The sequence below is a fragment of the Triticum aestivum genome, chromosome 5A (assembly GCF_018294505.1).
Source record: "Triticum aestivum cultivar Chinese Spring chromosome 5A, IWGSC CS RefSeq v2.1, whole genome shotgun sequence".
Taxonomy (NCBI): Eukaryota; Viridiplantae; Streptophyta; class Magnoliopsida; order Poales; family Poaceae; genus Triticum; species Triticum aestivum.
In genome coordinates this window covers 19,427,244-19,445,408 of record NC_057806.1, presented here as the reverse complement: position 1 = coordinate 19,445,408, position 18,165 = coordinate 19,427,244, and the positions used below count along the sequence as shown (strand labels likewise).

The 18,165-nt window shown below is 41.6% G+C and overlaps 1 pseudogene; it reads left to right on the top strand.

Annotated features, from left to right (window-relative positions):
* Nucleotides 1–15,363, top strand: part of LOC123101144 (disease resistance protein RPM1-like) — a 34,893-nt pseudogene extending 19,530 nt beyond the window's left edge.
* Nucleotides 15,364–18,165: the final 2,802 nt, after the last annotated feature.

Here is an 18,165-nt window from a genome sequence, read left to right as displayed (position 1 = left end):
GTCCACAATCAGATCATCGATAACTATGTTACCTGTGGTCTTGCTCAGGAATTGAGACGGCACTCGATCTTTAACATCCTCACCTTCCTCACCGAGAATACCTTCTGCCGACAGTCTGTGGTTCTCCAAGGCCAAGATGCACTCAACATCCACGGGACCGAGAGACACTTCGCCAACCAAGTCTTGTACAATGAATCTGCCCTTGCTAGGTGAAGGAAATATGCCCTAGAGGCAATAATAAAGTTATTATTTATTTCCTTATATCATGATAAATGTTCATTATTCATGCTAGAATTGTATTAACCGGAAACATAATACATGTGTGAATACATAGACAAACATAATGTCACTAGTATGCCTCTACTTGACTAGCTCGTTAATCAAAGATGGTTATGTTTCCTAACCATGGACAAAGAGTTGTTATTTGATTAACGGGATCACATCATTAGTTGAATGATCTGATTGACATGACCCATTCCATTAGCTTAGCACCCGATCGTTTAGTATGTTGCTGTTGCTTTCTTCCTGACTTATACATGTTCCTATGACTGTGAGATTATGCAACTCCCGTTTGCCGGAGGAACACTTTGTGTGCTACCAAACGTCACAACGTAACTGGGTGATTATAAAGGAGCTCTACAGGTGTCTCCAAAGGTACATGTTGGGTTGGCGTATTTCGAGATTAGGATTTGTCACTCCGAATGTCGGAGAGGTATCTTTGGGCCCTCTCGGTAATGCACATCACTTAAGCCTTGCAAGCATTGCAACTAATGAGTTAGTTGCGGGATGATGTATTACGAAACGAGTAAAGAGACTTGCCGGTAACGAGATTGAACTAGGTATTGGATACCGACGATCGAATCTCGGGCAAGTAACATACCGATGACAAAGGGAACAACGTATGTTGTTATGCGGTCTGACCGATAAAGATCTTCGTAGAATATGTAGGAGCCAATATGGGCATCCAGCTCCCGCTATTGGTTATTGACCAGAGATGAGTCTCAGTCATGTCTAGATTGTTCTCGAACCGTAGGGTCCGCACGCTTAACATTACGATGACAGTTATTATGAGTTTATGCATTTTGATGTACCTAAGTTAGTTCGGAGTCCCGGATGTGATCACGTGCATGACGAGGAGTCTCAAAATGGTCGACACATAAAGATTGATATATTGGAAGCCTATATTTGGACATCGGAATTGTTCCGGGTGAAATCGGCATTTTACCGGAGTACCGGGGGTTACCGGAACCCCCCCGGGGGTTATTGGGCCTACATGGGCCTTAAGGGAGAAGAGGAGAGGAGGCAAGAGGTGGCCGCGCGCCCCTCCCCTTCCTACTCCGAATAGGACAAGGGAAGGGGGGCGGCGCCCCCCCTTTCCTTCCTCTCTTCCTCCTATTTCCCCCTCTCTCTCCTAGTCCAACTAGGAGTCCTACTCCCGGTGGGAGTAGGACTCCCCTTGGCGCGCCACACCCTGGCCGGCTGCCTCCTCCCCTTGCTCCTTTATATACGGGGGCAGGGGGCACCCCATAGACACACAAGTTGATCCACGCGATCGTTCCTTAGCCGTGTGCGGTGCCCCTGCCACCATATTCCACCTCGATCATATCGTTGTAGTGCTTAGGCAAAGCCCTGCGTCGGTAGAACATCATCATCGTCACCACGCCGTTGTGCTGACGAAACTCATCCCCGAAGCTTTGCTGGATCGGAGCCCGGGGAGCGTCATCGAGCTGTACGTGTGCTAAGAACTCGGAGGTGCCGGAGTAACGGCGCTTGGATCGGTCGGATCGGGAAGACGTACGACTACTTCCTCTACGTTGCGTCAACGCTTCCGCAGTCGGTCTGCGTGGGTACGTAGACAACACTCACCCCTCTCTTGCTATGCATCACCATGATCTTGCGTGTGCGTAGGAATTTTTTTGAAATTACTACGTTCCCCAACACTAGGATCAAAAATCTCAACCATGTACCTGATCAGCAGTGTACGCATCTTCAGTGAAGGTATCTGAAGCATGCTACGGAGTGGTGTTTCAGCAAGTGCGGCCTGTTGACCGGAAGATAGACCGGCAATAAGTTTGCACCATTTTTCAACGGCGCAAACAATTTCTCCGTTCAGTTCATCCATCCTGTTAAAAAATATACTTGGTTACAATCCCATAAATTATGTAATCAACTTTTTTCCTAACATATTGTTGCATACAACATAATAATGGAATACACTATCCCACAGTATATAGAAAACTATAGAACATAATTTATTCATACTGAAACATTCAGTAGAGACATGTGCAACACATAAAATGACAGTTTAACAAGTACTTATTTAACCAATTAGCTTCATAATCAAAAGTAACATTATTTATCTAATCATTTATTTTCATATGGTACTGTACAAATAGATATAAGAATCGGTGACAATGCCTAATTAACAGTAAATCGAAAAGAAAAAAACGAAATTATGCCTACTGAAACATGCATCAAACAAACGTGCAACACATACAATATTAGTGGGCGTCTCATAGTTGCAACATGCATGTCTTAGGGCATTGCTATAACTTAAAGTGACTATGCTATAACTAACACTGATTTAAAATTGTTGTTTATTCATCAATCCAACCTACAAGTGAAAGACAAGAAACAACATGCAGAAACTTGCAATCGTAGGGCTGTCTAATCTAATACACACACAAACAAATCTAGTGTCATAGGCTTATCTAATGTAATACACGCACAAACAAAAAACATCTACTCCAACAGATGTAATGCGAAGATACTGGATCTTATCTAATCTAATATACGCACAAAGAAAAGCATCATGGATGCGGTACGGTTGCCAACATACTGGATCGCTCGATGAAGATGGAAGTTGTCCGCGTTGTAACGTGGACACAATTCGTCCATGACGGCCAGCACGCGCTGACGATCTGGTTGTTCTCGACGATCTTGCTGGAGTTGGGCCGATGCTAGGGACGCAGCTGTCGTCGACTCGACGGTAGGATCCGTCGTAGACGACATGAAAGACGATGCCGAGACTATATAGGAGGAGGAGGATCTCCTAGGTCGTCGTAACCACCAGGGAAAGTGCGTCCGTGATCTTTGCCTTCCTTGGTTGAGGAGAGGCAGTACGTGCTCCTAAATTAAAGGGATAGGCTTCCCGCGCTCGAGTTTTTTTGTAGATTCCGATCCGGGATTTGTGTAACAAATCACAGGTGCTCCTCTCTTTGAGCGACGAGGGGCTCGTTTCATGTACTTTTTTTTTCTTTTTTCTCATATTACAAAATTTTGATATCAAATAATTATTTCAAGTTAATCAAATGGCCCCAATTTTTTTTCACACAATGGGATGACCATGGACATCATGCATGCCAATTCTCATCGATTTCCGACACTCGATGCATTTACTAGGATTTTGCCGGCGAAAAGAACCCGAAACGCTGCCCGGACATGACGCAACGTTCGTTCGGTGTCACGAATGGCTCACATATTGCATGGAGGCCTACATTGGGCATCCTCACATGGTGCCAAACTTTGGTGTAGTTTCATGCAGGCCAGCACATAGCACATGTGCAATCACTATCATTCGGGTCTGCCGAAGGGGGAGCCCGAAGGACGTTGTTTTTCTCGACTCAACCAAATGGTCCTAATTTTTTTTCAGATAATGGGATGACCATGGACATCATGCATGCAAATTCTCATCGATTTCCGACACTCGATGCATTTACTAGGATTTTGCCGGCGAAAAGAACCCGAAACGCTGCCCGGACATGACACAACGTTCGTTCGGTGTCAGGAATGGCTCACATGTTGCATGGGGGCCTACATTGGGCATCCTCACATGGTGCCAAACTTTGGTGTAATTTCATGCAGGCCAGCACACAGCACATGTGCAATCACCATCATTCGGGTCTGCCGGAGGGGGAGCCCGAAGGACGTTGTTTTTCTAGACTCAACCAAATGGTCCTAAATTTTTTTCACACAATGGGATGACCGTGGACATCATGCATGCCAATTCTCATCGATTTCCGACACTCGATGCATTTACTAGGATTTTGCCGGCAAAAAGAACCCGAAACGCTGCCCGGACGTGACGCAACGTTCGTTCGGTGTCAGGAATGGCTCACATGTTGCATGGGGGCCTACATTGGGCATCCTCACATGGTGCCAAAGTTTGGTGTCATTTCATGCAGGCCAGCACATAGCACATGTGCAATCACCATCATTCGGGTCTGCCGGAGGGGGAGCCCGAAGGACGTTGTTTTTCTGGACTCAACCAAATGGTCCCAATTTTTTTCACACAATGGGAAGACCATGGACATCATGCATGCCAATTCTCATCGATTTCCGGCACTCAATGCATTTACTAGGATTTTGCCGGCGAAAAGAACCCGAAACGCTGCCCGGACGTGACGCAACGTTCGTTCGGTGTCAGGAATGGCTCACATGTTGCATGGGGGCCTACATTGGGCATCCTCACATGGTGCCAAAGTTTGGTGTCATTTCATGCAGGTCAGCACATACCAAATATGCAATCACCATCATTCGGGTCTGCCGGAGGGGGAGCCCGAAGGACGTTGTTTTTCTAGAGTCAACCAAATGGAATTTTGAAAATAGAATGAAAATTATATTTAAGAAGTGAAACAGAAGACAACATACATTCATGGAATTTTGATTTTTATAACTATAATAAGAAATAAAATACAAAACATATACTTCAAATTTAAAACTCTAAGAAGACATAACAAAGAAAAAAATATATTTGATATACCTTTTTTGAAATAGAAAACAGAAAAGATATATTATAATAAAGATGAAACATATTATATTGCATTTTTTGAATTTTAATAGTGCGAGAATAACTGAAGGAGTAAAACTATATTAGATTTTAAATTATTGTACATATAAAAAGAAAATAAATATTTCATTAAATAAATGAACTATAAGACATTAATTTTTGGTACACATTGAATAAGTGAAATATAACACATTGAAGCAGTTCGGTTTTAAATGTGGTACTAATCTGCGCGCGGGTGAGGCTGGCCTGCGACGGCCCACCCGAATTAGGCCCAAGCGAGCGTCGCGCCGGGCACATCCCAGCGGTGCTGGGAGTTTAGTCCCACCTCGCCAAGCGAGGGGAGCTCGCACCGGTTTATATAGCGGGCTGAGCTTCCCTTCTCAAGTTCCTTTCTAAAGCGGGCAGCACATGCCTAACCCCGTCCGTCTCTGCCCAGTGGGGCCTACTAGCTGCCTATTATCACAATCTGGCAGGCCTGCATCCTGGCCCAATAAATGATTGGGTTGCTGGTCTTATGCTGGCCGTTGAATTGTGTAGTATGCAACTAGTAGGCGGGCTTTTTTTGTCATATTTCACTTTTTGCATTTGTCACCATTATTTGTTGTTCTTCAAATCACCTCATAAAAGAATATAACACAACAATTTTTCGCACATTCATGAATTTTCTAACTGTTAGAACAAGTAATACAGAAAAATATATATGTGATTTAAATTTTTTCAAAGATAAAACTAAAAATAAATATTTTATTTAACAAGTGAAATGAAAGAGAACGCATTATCTTGCATAATTTGAATTGTAAAGCTGTCGGAATTAATAAAGAGGAGAAATAGATTTGATTTTAAAATATTTGAAATATATATAAGAAATGAAATACGTAAACATCATGGCAATGCACACATTTCCATTGCAACCAGTAATTTAGGCTAACTAGGATTGTTTCCAAACACAAATGTGAGATTATGATAACCTTGCAGGGTTAAGCTATGTATTAGAATCTAGAACCAAATTAACGCAACCTTAGAGTTGAAGAAGTTGCTAATCCATATATCAATAATAATGCTCTATTTTCACTTCAAGCCAGCATAAACCTATATAACCAAAATCCAGCATGGCCTGCAGTCTGCCTAACCCATCATCCTAGGCTTACAAAGTTCATGAGCACCGCAAAATAATAGCAACAACTACTAAAACATCGCAACAAAGTAAAGGCCACATCTTCAGCAGGAAGTAGAGTCTTCTTTTTTATCCTTCCAGTCTTGCCCCGTTGATTCTCCACCCCAGTCTTGCTCCCACCTCCAGCACTTTTTTGTGGCTCCTTTGTCTGAAAAATAGATCAATCAACAATCCAATGGCTCATTAGTTTTATTATAGAGAAAGTAGAAATGGGATTATTTATGAAAATAAAAGGATAACACATGCATTACATTAACAACTGCATTACATAACTTAACAGTTTGAACACATCACATTTGCACTATCTAAACTTCATCATTACATAACTTAACACTTACTGTAGTTCTCTGGGTTTGGTAACATGGTACTATATGAACCAACGTATTAAAAACTACAGTATTCTTGCGTATACATATGAGATAACATGGTTTGACTAAAACAGAGATTTCTGGAGTATTCACAATACATACAACTGTTTGGTATGCTGTAAATTGTGCTGCATAGCCATTGCATTTAAGCACTCACAAACTCTGTTTTTTAAAAAGAGGCTACATTTTTCATGCAGAGAAATAACTATATTTTCCCAATACTGCAGTAGTAAAATCACATTTATTAGGGGCAACCAAACAGCTCACTGTAAATACAACTAACATAATCTCAAATACTGAAGTATTCTCAAAGAACTTAGAACATAGTATGCTATCAAACGGGTCCAAACTGACTCACTCAGATAGACTAACTGAAAACACTGACATGCCATCACTCTATTTTCTTGTCCTTCAACTTGTTGATGCGCTCTGAGTGACGAATTCCCATACGGATGTAGGTCTCCGCTTCAATCGGCATGGTCCTGTCTCCGAGCTGCGGGATCCTTGGCCCATAATCTGCACGTCCGCCGGCTGCTCCTGGACAACATCATCCTGCTCCTCCTCTCCAGCACTGTCGTCCAGCAGCAGAACAACCTCCTCTTCCCCGCTCTCATCCTTGCTCTGCTCCACATCTTCGCTATCACTCTCATCCTCGCTATGCTCCACATCTTCACTATCACTGTCATCCTTGCTCTGCTCCACATCACTGACAGAGTGAACATTGGACTGATCAACCGGAGCAGGCACTGCGAGCAACACTCCGACAAGATCTGGCATTGGAATAGGAGGGGCGTGGCGGCGCGAGCGGTACATGTACCACCTCGCACGCTGACGCGGATCCGGGGAGTACTTCGTTCATAGCCCAGAGGAAAACCTGGACTGGAACAACTCCTCGAGCAGGACCAAACAACGATTTCTTCTCATTTCCCGTAAGCACCTTGATGAGACCCCTATCGTGGTCGATGAACATCTGCAAGCTGGGAAACCAGCTGCAGATCTCCTCCACATTCGCCCTCTTCTCCAGATCGCCCTGACAGAACTTCCCAACTGCCTCCTCCCACTTTTCTTGCGCGCGGCGGCAATCACTTGCCGACCGCGACCTCCTTCCCTTCTTGGCCCCCATCGCTGGCGACGCCAGATGTGAGATTTGAGCTCACGGAGTGAATGGGGAACAGAAGCAAATACCTAGGGTTCGTATCTGCCAGATGAAATGGGGAATTTTTCCCCTCTCCAGCTGATAACCGCGTGTGAGGCCGGCCTGGTACGGCCCACCCAAATTAGGCCCAAATCAAAGCCGCGGCGGGCACTGTCTCGGGGTGGTGGGAGTTTAGTCCCACCTCGCCAACGGAGAGGAGCTCGCACCGGTTTATAAACCCACCTGAGCTAATCATCTCAAGTTCCTATCTAAAGCAGGCAGCTCATTCCCTAACCAATCTCTCTCTGCCCCGTTGGGCCTACCGGCAACTTATATACATTCACCGCGGGCCTGCATCCTGGCCCAATGGGTTACTAGTCATATGCAGGTCATGGGGTTTCATATAAATGCGGTTGGGTAGGCTGGCATTTTTATTATTTATTTCTTTTTTTGCATATGTCACATGTCTAATTTTTTTGCATATGTCACATGTCACATTTTGCAAACAAGTTTAAAGCATTAAATTTTCAAATTTTAAATTAAATATAAATTTTACAAAATATTTAAAATATTTGGACCAAACATTTCCACCATGTGAGGATACCCAAAGTAATTTTTTAAATTTGTATTCAATTTTTTGCATATGTCAAATGTCTAATTTTGCACACAAGTTTGAAACAAAATATGTCACATGTCAACTTTTTTGCATATGTCACATGTCAAATTTTGCAAACAAGTTTGAAGCATTAATTTTTCAAATTTTAAATTAAATATAAATTTTACAAAATATTTAAAATATTTGGACCAAACATTTCCACCATGTGATGATACCAAAAGTAATTTTTTTAATTTGTATTCAATTTTTTGCATATGTCAAATGTCTAATTTTGCACACAAGTTTGAAACAAAATATGTCACATGTCAATTTTTTTGCATATGTCACATGTCAAATTTTGCAAACAAGTTTGAAGCATTAATTTTTCAAATTTTAAATTAAATATAAATTTTACAAAATATTTAAAATATTTGGACCAAACATTTCCACCATGTGAGGATACCCAAAGTAATTTTTTTAATTTGTATTCAATTTTTTGCATATGTCAAATGTCTAATTTTGCACACAAGTTTGAAACAAAATATGTCACGTGTCAATTTTTTTGCATATGTCACATGTCAAATTTGGCACACATGTCAGGACCACCTCCAAATCACCCCTATTTTGGCACATATGATATCTTGCACAAACAAAGCTAGTTTTCCAAGATTTTATATTTTTTTGAATTTTTTAGTAATTTATAATGCCCTCTAGACTGACTGGTCAAACCATCGGTCTATACCTCAAGCGGGCATTGTAAGGTATTAATTTTCCAAATTTTCTTTCATAGCCATGTTTGGAACATGTGGGTCACCATGTACAAGAAAATTTGGGTGATTTGGAGGTGGTGGAAAAAATCACGTATATACAAAAACTGGCTTAAGTTGACCAAATGGCCCCTCCGGAATGCGATGATTTTTTCGACCACCTCCAAGTCACCCCTATTTTGGCACACATGATCTCTTGCAAAAACAAAGCTAGTTTTCCAAGGTTTTATATTTTTTTTGAATTTTTAGTAATTTATAATGCCCTCTAGACTGACTGGTCAAACCATCGGTCTATACCTCAAGGGGGCCTTGTAAATATTAATTTTCCAAATTTTATTTCATAGCCATGTTTCGCACATGTGGGTCACCATGTACAAGAAAATTTGGGTGATTTGGAGGTGGTGGAAAAAATCATGTATGTTCAAAAACTGGCTTATGTTTTTGTATATGACTTGTAGTCATGACTGCTGATGGATGTAGCCCGACAATGCTCCATCAGATGCTCTAGCAACCTAGACCTGGGCTTGGGCCAGCTGCAGTAGGGGCACCGGTACTTGCCAGACCTCAAGTTGTAGTACCTAGCAGATCCTTGGGCCCTGATCTTCAGCACCTCCTTCTCTTCAAACGACTTGACGTTCCCCTCGACCACATCATCTCCAGATTGATACTGCACACATTAATGACTGACATTAATACATTATGCATTCAAATACTACAAACATCTAACACTAAGTCAATGCACAAATAACATTTCAGCTAGGCCTTACCTCGTACGGCTCATCCTCATCACTTTCATAAGGGTAGTAGCCAGATGAGTCCCACTTCCTCTTCTTGCCAACAAGATCCTCCTTCTGCTATATTGTCAACCAAGCAAGTCATTTACAAGGAATTGAATTGCAGTTCAAATAATGTCATTACAAACAAGTTGATTTTGCATAATGATGGAAAGCTCCTAACTATATTTCATACACTATATATGAAGCTATATACATACTAAACAATTGGTTTATGAAAATACAAGTTCATTCATATTGACATACAATTTCAGTTTTTGCTTTTGAACATGCATATGAAGGTATAAATGAATATCATTCCTCTCTTATTAACCCATGATATAGTAGTTTTTGACAGACAATGCAAATAGGACCTTTATATATATAACTTCACAAACATGTCAGGTTTTCATTTCATTTGTAAATCTTAATAAATATTTAGTTCAGAGCAGTTCTCAATGATCACTCATAAGTCAGAATAAGTGAAATGGTGAAGCCTAACTCCTACATCTAATTAAAATACCCTAACTCCAACATCTAATTAAAAAACACTAACTCCTACAACCACTGGAACATTGAATCACAAAATTTACGTACATATATCATTGGATATAAATGGATCCACTACAAATAACACTAACTCATACATCTAATTAAAATATCATAACTCTTACTTCTACTGCATCATTCAGTCACACCATTTAATTACATTTATCTCTACCTATAAATGAATCCAATACAAAAGAAACCTAACTAAACATCTAATTAAGAAACACTAACTAGTACATCTACTACATCATTCAATCACAGAATCTATATAACTGTCTATATATAAATGAATAATACAAATAAACCTTAACTAACCAACTAATTAAAAAAACCATAACTACTACATCTACTGGATTATTCAGTCATACATCCTACATATAACTGGCTATAAATGAATCCAATACAAGAAAACCCTAAGTAAACATCTAATTAAAAAACCCTAACTACTACATCTACTAGATGATTCAATCACAGATTCTGTATATATCTGCCTATAATTGAATCCAATACAAATAAACCTTAAAAACCATAACTACTACATCTACTGGATGTGATTCAATCACAAATTCTACTTATCAGTGGCTCTAATTGAATCCAGTACAAAAAATCCCCAACTAAACATCTAATTAAAAAGCCCTAACTACTACATCTACTGGATGTGATTCATTCACACATTCTACATATCAGAGGCTATAAATGAATCCAATACAAATAAACACTAACTAAACATCTAATTAAGAAACCCTAACTAGTACATCTACTGGATGTGATTCAATCACAGATACGACATATCTATGGCTCTAATTGAATCCAATACAAAAAATCCCCAACTTAACATCTCATTAAAAAACCCTAACTACTTGATCTACACAATGTTCAATCACAGAATCAACTAAAACATCGAATTAAGAAACCCTAACTAGTACATCTATTGGATGTGATTCAATCACAGATACAACATATCTGTGCCTCTAATTGAATCCAATACAAAAAATCCCCAACTTAACATCTCATTAAAAAACCCTAACTACTTGATCTACTGGATGATTCGATCACAGAATCAACTAAACATCTAATTAAGAAACCCTAACTAGTACATCTACTGGATGTGATTCAATCACAGATACAACATATCTGTGCCTCTAATTGAATCCAATACAAAAATCCCCAACTTAACATCTCATTAAAAAACCCTAACTACTTGATCTACTGGATGATTCAATCACAGAATCGAAACTTAACCTTCACCATATAAATCAATCAAACATCTAAAAACCCTAACTATCAGAAGGGGATGCAGCAACTAGCAACGACAAAAAACACTAACACCCAAAACTACTACTTAACGGGGGTAACTAGCAACGGAGGGGACTGCTGGCAAGGATTACCTGCAGGTCCATGTGCTCGCCGCCGGCCTCCGCAGGTCCATCAGACGGGCCGCTCGACGCCGTCACGCCAAGCACCGGCACGGCTGAGTCCGCCACGACCACCTTCTTCTCCTCCAGATCCACCGCCGCAGTGACCGATCCAGCGCGTGGGGATGCAGCAGCTCCTGCACCCGCGCTGCCGACGAGGGTCTGCACGGCACCTGCCACGGTCTCCGCGCCCGTCTTCTGCAGATCTCCGCCCGCGACGGCGGCTTCGCGACGGCCTTGCTCCATCCGAGCCAGAAGCAAGCAGGAGAAGAGAGGGACGTGGCGGTGGTGAGCGAGCAGGTGGGGTGGTCGGTGAGGGAGACGATGAGGCAGAGCAGAGAGGAGGGAGAGGGAGGCGATTTGGGGGAAATGGGGTGGGTGATGCGGCCGGTGCCCGTTCCCCTCCTCTTATACTAGGGGGCTTTTTTTGGAAACTACCCACGAACACGTGCACGCGCACGACCGCGGGGAAACGCAACCGCCAGCGTATAATACACGTACACGCCCAGTGTACAATAGTACACGGGCCGGCGCGGGCTCATACAGGGCTCTACGACTTGTCTATGCGCACTATACACCCACCTGAAATGACCATCGTGCCCCTAATTACGAACCGCCATCGACGCATCTGGACCGTCCTTGTGTTTTTCCCACTCGCGTTCAGCCCAGGGGGGAGCACCGGAGCAGAAACGTGGGTATTATTGAATCATGCACTGGGTATAAGCAAAAACGGAAGCAGGATCATCATAACTACAAGAAATGAAGATGTTGCTTCATTGGCTGATGATGAGCATGGCATTCAGCTTAAAACTCTTGGAAAGGAAGAAGCATGGGACCTCTTCTGTAGAAAAGCCTTTCCAAGATTAGAAGGGAAAACATGTCCCCAGAGTCTAATTTATTGGGCAGAAAAGATTGTGGACAAGTGTGAAGGGTTGCCACTAGCTATTGTTGCCATTGGAAGTTTGCTGATGCGCAAGAGGCTATCTGAAAATGAATGGAAATGCTTCTATCATCAGCTGGATTGGCAGATAGGTAACAATGCAGAGCTCAGCTCCGTGAGGAATGCCCTGGACCTTAGCATCAACCATTTACCAGGAAATCTGAAGAACTGCTTTCTATACTGTGGTATATTTCCTGAAGACTATCTGATTCGAAGAGAATACCTTATTAGGTTATGGATAGCGGAAGGATTCATAGAAGAAAGGGGGCCAGGTATAACTATGGAGGAAGTAGGGAACGAATATCTCAATGAAATCGCTCAGCGTTCGCTTCTTCAAGTGGTTCACAGGGATGCTGATGGCATGGCACAAATATTCCAAATGCATGACCTTGTAAGAGATATAGTTGTAAGCAAGTGTGTGCAAGTGGGAAATTCTCTCTTCTTCTGGATAACTATCGTGATACAATGCATAGTGGAGAAGCACGACGTGTTTCAGTACTGAAAGCTGACAGCATTGAAGATACCCTTGATGGTGGAGAAAAGATACGATCCTTCATTTTGTTCGATCAATACGTATCATCCTTGTGGGTAGAAACTGCTACTGGAAATTTCAAATTGCTAAGAGTCTTGTCCTTACAATTTGCAGAGATAACGAAGCTCCCTGATGTTGTGACCACTCTGTTCAATTTGCACTACCTTGATTTGTCTTACACAAATCTGGAAGTGGTTCCCAAAGCATCGTGTAAGTTGACCAAACTACAGATGCTAGATCTTCGGGCAACTCGTGTGGTGGAACTGCCGGTTGAAATAAAGAAGCTGACTAAGCTCCGGTTTCTGCGAATTTCTGTCATCCATGATTATGATGCAAGAATATTTGATTGCTTCCAAGGCCCTAAAGTTCATTCCGGGATTTGTCTTCTAAAGGATATGCAAGAACTGGGATATGTGGAAGCAAACAAAGATTTAGTCGTCAATCTTTGCAACTTGACGTTACTCCGAAGACTTGAAATAACAAAAGTCAAGCGTGAGCACATTAAGGAATTATGGACCTCCATCACAAGATTGTCGCACCTTTCTAATCTTGATATAATCTCATATGCGAAGGAAGAAGTTCTTGATCTGGAAAACTTAGATCCTTTGCCAAATCTGGAATGGTTTTACCTGAAAGGCAAGTTGCACGGAGGTGTTATCCCAACAATATTCAGCGGTTTCAGAAAACTCAGAGACCTACGCATGGGGTGGTCCAGGTTGCAAGCAGATCCAATTCCTTCATTTGCAAACTTATCGCATCTGGTTGAACTTCACCTTTACAGAGTCTATGAGGGGCAGATCATGACTTTCAGGACAGGTTGGTTTCCAAAGCTCGAGAAACTGTACTTAGCTGACATGGAGCAGCTCAGTTGCATTGATGTGGAGGCTGGGACCATGCCGATCCTTAATTATATGCAGCTCACTGGTCTGAAAAGTATGCTCGTTGTTCCAGCAGGATTTCAAAATTTAACCTCACTCCAACAGATAGTCCTCATGGACATGCCTGTAGAATTTATGACTATGGTACAAGAACAAGACTGTACCAAGCATATACCCCTGATACTTCATCGCCTTCGCCAATGATGCAGGCGCCGCTAGTAAAAATGTAAGTTTCTATTTATTTATTTACGATTTCACCAAATTTTCTTCTGCTGTGAAACATTTTCTCACTTTAATTTTCTGTGGACCACATGAATATGAATCATAAGCAATCACCATGAGGAACTCACAAAATTGTGCTTTACTCGTTTAATAAGAACATAAATGATACTAGTTCATATCAGCTGAGCAGATTAGTTACCTCTAATCATTTAGAGGAAATTTGTTATTGTATCCATGACTTATCATATATACTTTTTCTGAACATACAAATTATTGATCTCTCACACTATGATTCTTTTCTCAATTCCTTCATCCGTTCATCATTTAGGGATCCCCATGCAATATAATGAGAATAAAGAAGAATTGCTTTCCCTTGCAGATTCCATTGAGATGAAGAAGCTGTTCTGTGCTTGTGTAATTTGCTGGTGCATGTTCACCAAGACTTCCCTCGCTGTATGTCATCTATATATTGAAATTTCTCAGTGTATTGTATTTGAAGTCCGGATTGACCACTAGGTATGCTTCAGATTTGGAACTGTAATAACAGGCTAGTGGCACGCTTCAGGTTTTTTGTCCCGTAGTTTGTATACGACAAGGTACAAACAGTGGGTTTTCCTGAAATGCGTCAAACCCGTCAGTAGTACTATGTAAGAAAAACTATTGTGCTTTTATCTATGATTCAGCCCTTTGATCAGTTTGATTTACATACCTTCGATGCCTCTATTATCCATTTTGGAGTCTCCCAATTTTCTGAAGTGGAGTACCTATTTTCTCTTATTTCTATCTTTTTCACTTTGAAGAACCTACATTTTGACGGACCGATCCTTGGAACTTGTGATGTATGTATTGTATATGGATTCGTTCGCTCAGATGCTTGGAACTGAATCGTGTGCCTTCTGCAGCCATGTTGCCAGGACACGTGATATAGTCCGGTCCGGTGTTGTGCGTTGAACCTGAGGATGAACTTCACTTCTAGAGAGCGCTCAACTGCATCTTTATAGAATTTATTGTATTTTTGGCCGTCCATAGCTCAGAAAGGATCACTGAAACTGTTTTTACATGTTTCAGATGTGTATTAATTGGAAAGACTCTGCTCTGTGCAACATTTTTAGCAACTCAGACAGTAATAGCGCAAAACATGGTTCTGCATGACAAAGTTCCTTCTGATGAACAAATGCTTGAAAGACATTGGCTTGCATATTCACTTTGGCGCAGATGAGGATTAGGTGATATGTACTTCGGTCCGTATTAGGTGGGTGGCACTCTTAACCTCAAAAACAAGGGCCTACCTGAACTACCTAAATGCGAACGAAACCTCACATGCATGCCACCAAAGTTAGCTGGTGGGAACAACTTCGTTTTCATGAACTTTGTACTACAAAATTGCGTGTTAGATACGTGCATTGATGCAAAGGCAAATAAATGCATAGTTTATTTACATCTTCCGTGTGTCCGACCTACCTAAGGACCAAACTTATAACAAATGGATCCTCGGCTATTGATCTACCGGAGGGCTACTGAGTTCATATCAATGCCTATCACCCAAGTCTCTTACAAAGAGCAAGGATTCCCTTAGTAAAAGATGAACTGCCTTATTTGTCAAAAAAAAATTGGTCTTAGAATCATCCGATATCATTTCGTGCATTATTTGTTGTATCTCTACGATTTAAACTTGTTAGGGATAGGCATAGAAGGCACCAGGAATAAGCGTAAATGTAGAACGCACCCTTTTGTCTTCATAATCATTGTATATATCTATCCTACTCTGCCGCCACGTCGTGTTTCCGTGCTTCAAAGTCAGATCACCTCATGCAGCCAGCCAGCCATGCACTCGTGACCGTCATGGGAAGCTGGATGGCTTGGTGAAGTGTTGGATGGGTCACTTGCTAAGGGATCATGCGCGAGCAATACTCAATGTTATAGGAAATACTGGTGAACTCCTTTGGGGCCGGAGGTGACGAGCTCTTCCTCACAATGGTTCCCTTCATCCAATTCTGAACCGGATGAAATCACAGGGACTCTAGGAAGGATAGTGGAGCTGAGCAGAATTTCAGCACAGTAATACCTAGATCAAGGCACAGTCCTGCCTTCCCAAGCTATTCCAAGAACGGAAGAAGTTGTTCTATCTTTGTGTGAGTTGCTGATTATTCAACCATCGGTGTTTAACAATTAATTTTCAGGGCACGATGTGTCTTGAAACTAAAATTTCTCAGTGTATTGCATTTGAACTTTCAAGTGACGATTTAGTTTGGAACTGTAATAAGGGAGGTAAGGTGATTCAAGCTTTTTGTCCCATAGTTTTTTGAAACATGTCAAAGCCGTCATTAGTACTGTGTAAGAAAATTGTTATGCGGAAACTGTTGTCTAGGATTTTGCATGTTTCAGATGTGCACCACTGACCAACTTCGGACAGCCATCTGTACTGTGGCAGCCTGCTAGCAGTTTCACCGATGTATTACACGTTTTTTGACTAACTAATGACGGCAATAATTTTAATGGAATGAGCAATGATAATAGAATCACTGTGAGGAGGACACGGGCTGCACGCTGCTCTCAGAGGTTGGGCACCCGTGAGCTAGAGCACCGGTGCGCATTGCTTACTTAAGCGGCAGCCGTGGTGCGTTGGGGAGCTCCGAGATGCAATCATCCCACCCCCGCGTGCCGCCGCTCTTCCTCTCTACTCTCCTCCCTAACCCATCCGCGTCGACCAGGATTCGAAGTGGATGATGATGTGTGGTGCACCTGAAGTTGGTATTAACGATTTCATTCCCAAAGAAGGTAAATAATGGTCATGTCTCTTGACATTGCTGCGCTAGTTCTACAAATTGAGCTGCTGCATTGGAAGATCAAGAGGTAGATGGGCAACCGGTAAATGCTAGACACAGTTCTCCCGGGAAAAAAATGATACTGTTTTAATAGAAAAAACATCATGACGAGATGGATAGGCCGCATGTCAAGATTAATAGCATAGTGAGGATGAATCTGTTAAATATATATCCTGCGATATGCTTCAAAGGAGCATACAAATTGTTCTAAGAATAAGAAAAGCTATTTGTGTGCTGCATTCAGCTTCAATTTTCCTTTTTTCAGTCTTGCTTCAGTTTTCGTTGAAACGGGGACAAAGGGGAGGTCCTATTTGGCAACCTATATGCGCCCTAGGATGCGGAAACGCGCACCCCGCACCCATGCGCGGGGCGGCCGGGACGGCCCATTGCCCCCCACCCCCCTTTCGTTTTAATTTTTCTTTTTTATTCTACTTTTTGTTTTATTATATATTTCAGGATTACAAAAAGTAATAAATTTTTTAAAAGTTGTGAATATTCAAAAATAGTTCCTGAATTAAAAAATGTTTGTGGCTTCAAAGGAATGAACCTTTTTTGAATTTTAATGATCATTTTTTATTCTTGTGAGCATTTTTATGAGTATTTTTTTAATAAGCATGAACATTTCTTTGTATTTTCTGAAAAAAATCGAAATCGATGAATATTTTTTTAACTTGATGAACAAAACTTGTATTTGAAAAATGGATGAAGAAATTTTGAAAATGATGAACAAAAAATTGAATTGCTGAACATCTTTTGACATTGATGAACATTTTTGGAATTCGACGAAAAAATGTTCGAGAAGAAAAATAAAAAATAGAAAGGAAAACAGAATATTTAAAAAGAAAGAAAAGACAGGTGTGACGGGGGGTGCGCGGCAGGTCGCTTGCGGGAGACCTGCGCGCCGAATAAGGAACCCTGGAAAAAAGGTTCATTCCAAAGTACTGCAGGCTGCGCTAGTTTACAATGCAGCCTGCCCTCACGAAGCCCGGCCCGTACTTACACGAAGGCCCCTCTGCAGAGTCTGCACGCAGCAGGCAGGCACAATGTTCTAAAAAAAACAGGCAGGCACAACACTATCTAGGCCCCTGCCCAGACGGCTTGTGCGGCGGTGCTTTTTTTTTTTAAACGAAGACACTAGAAATGTCCGGTTTTAAATTAATAAAGCCATCATGCAGCATCCAAACAAGGTTTTTAAGCTTACAA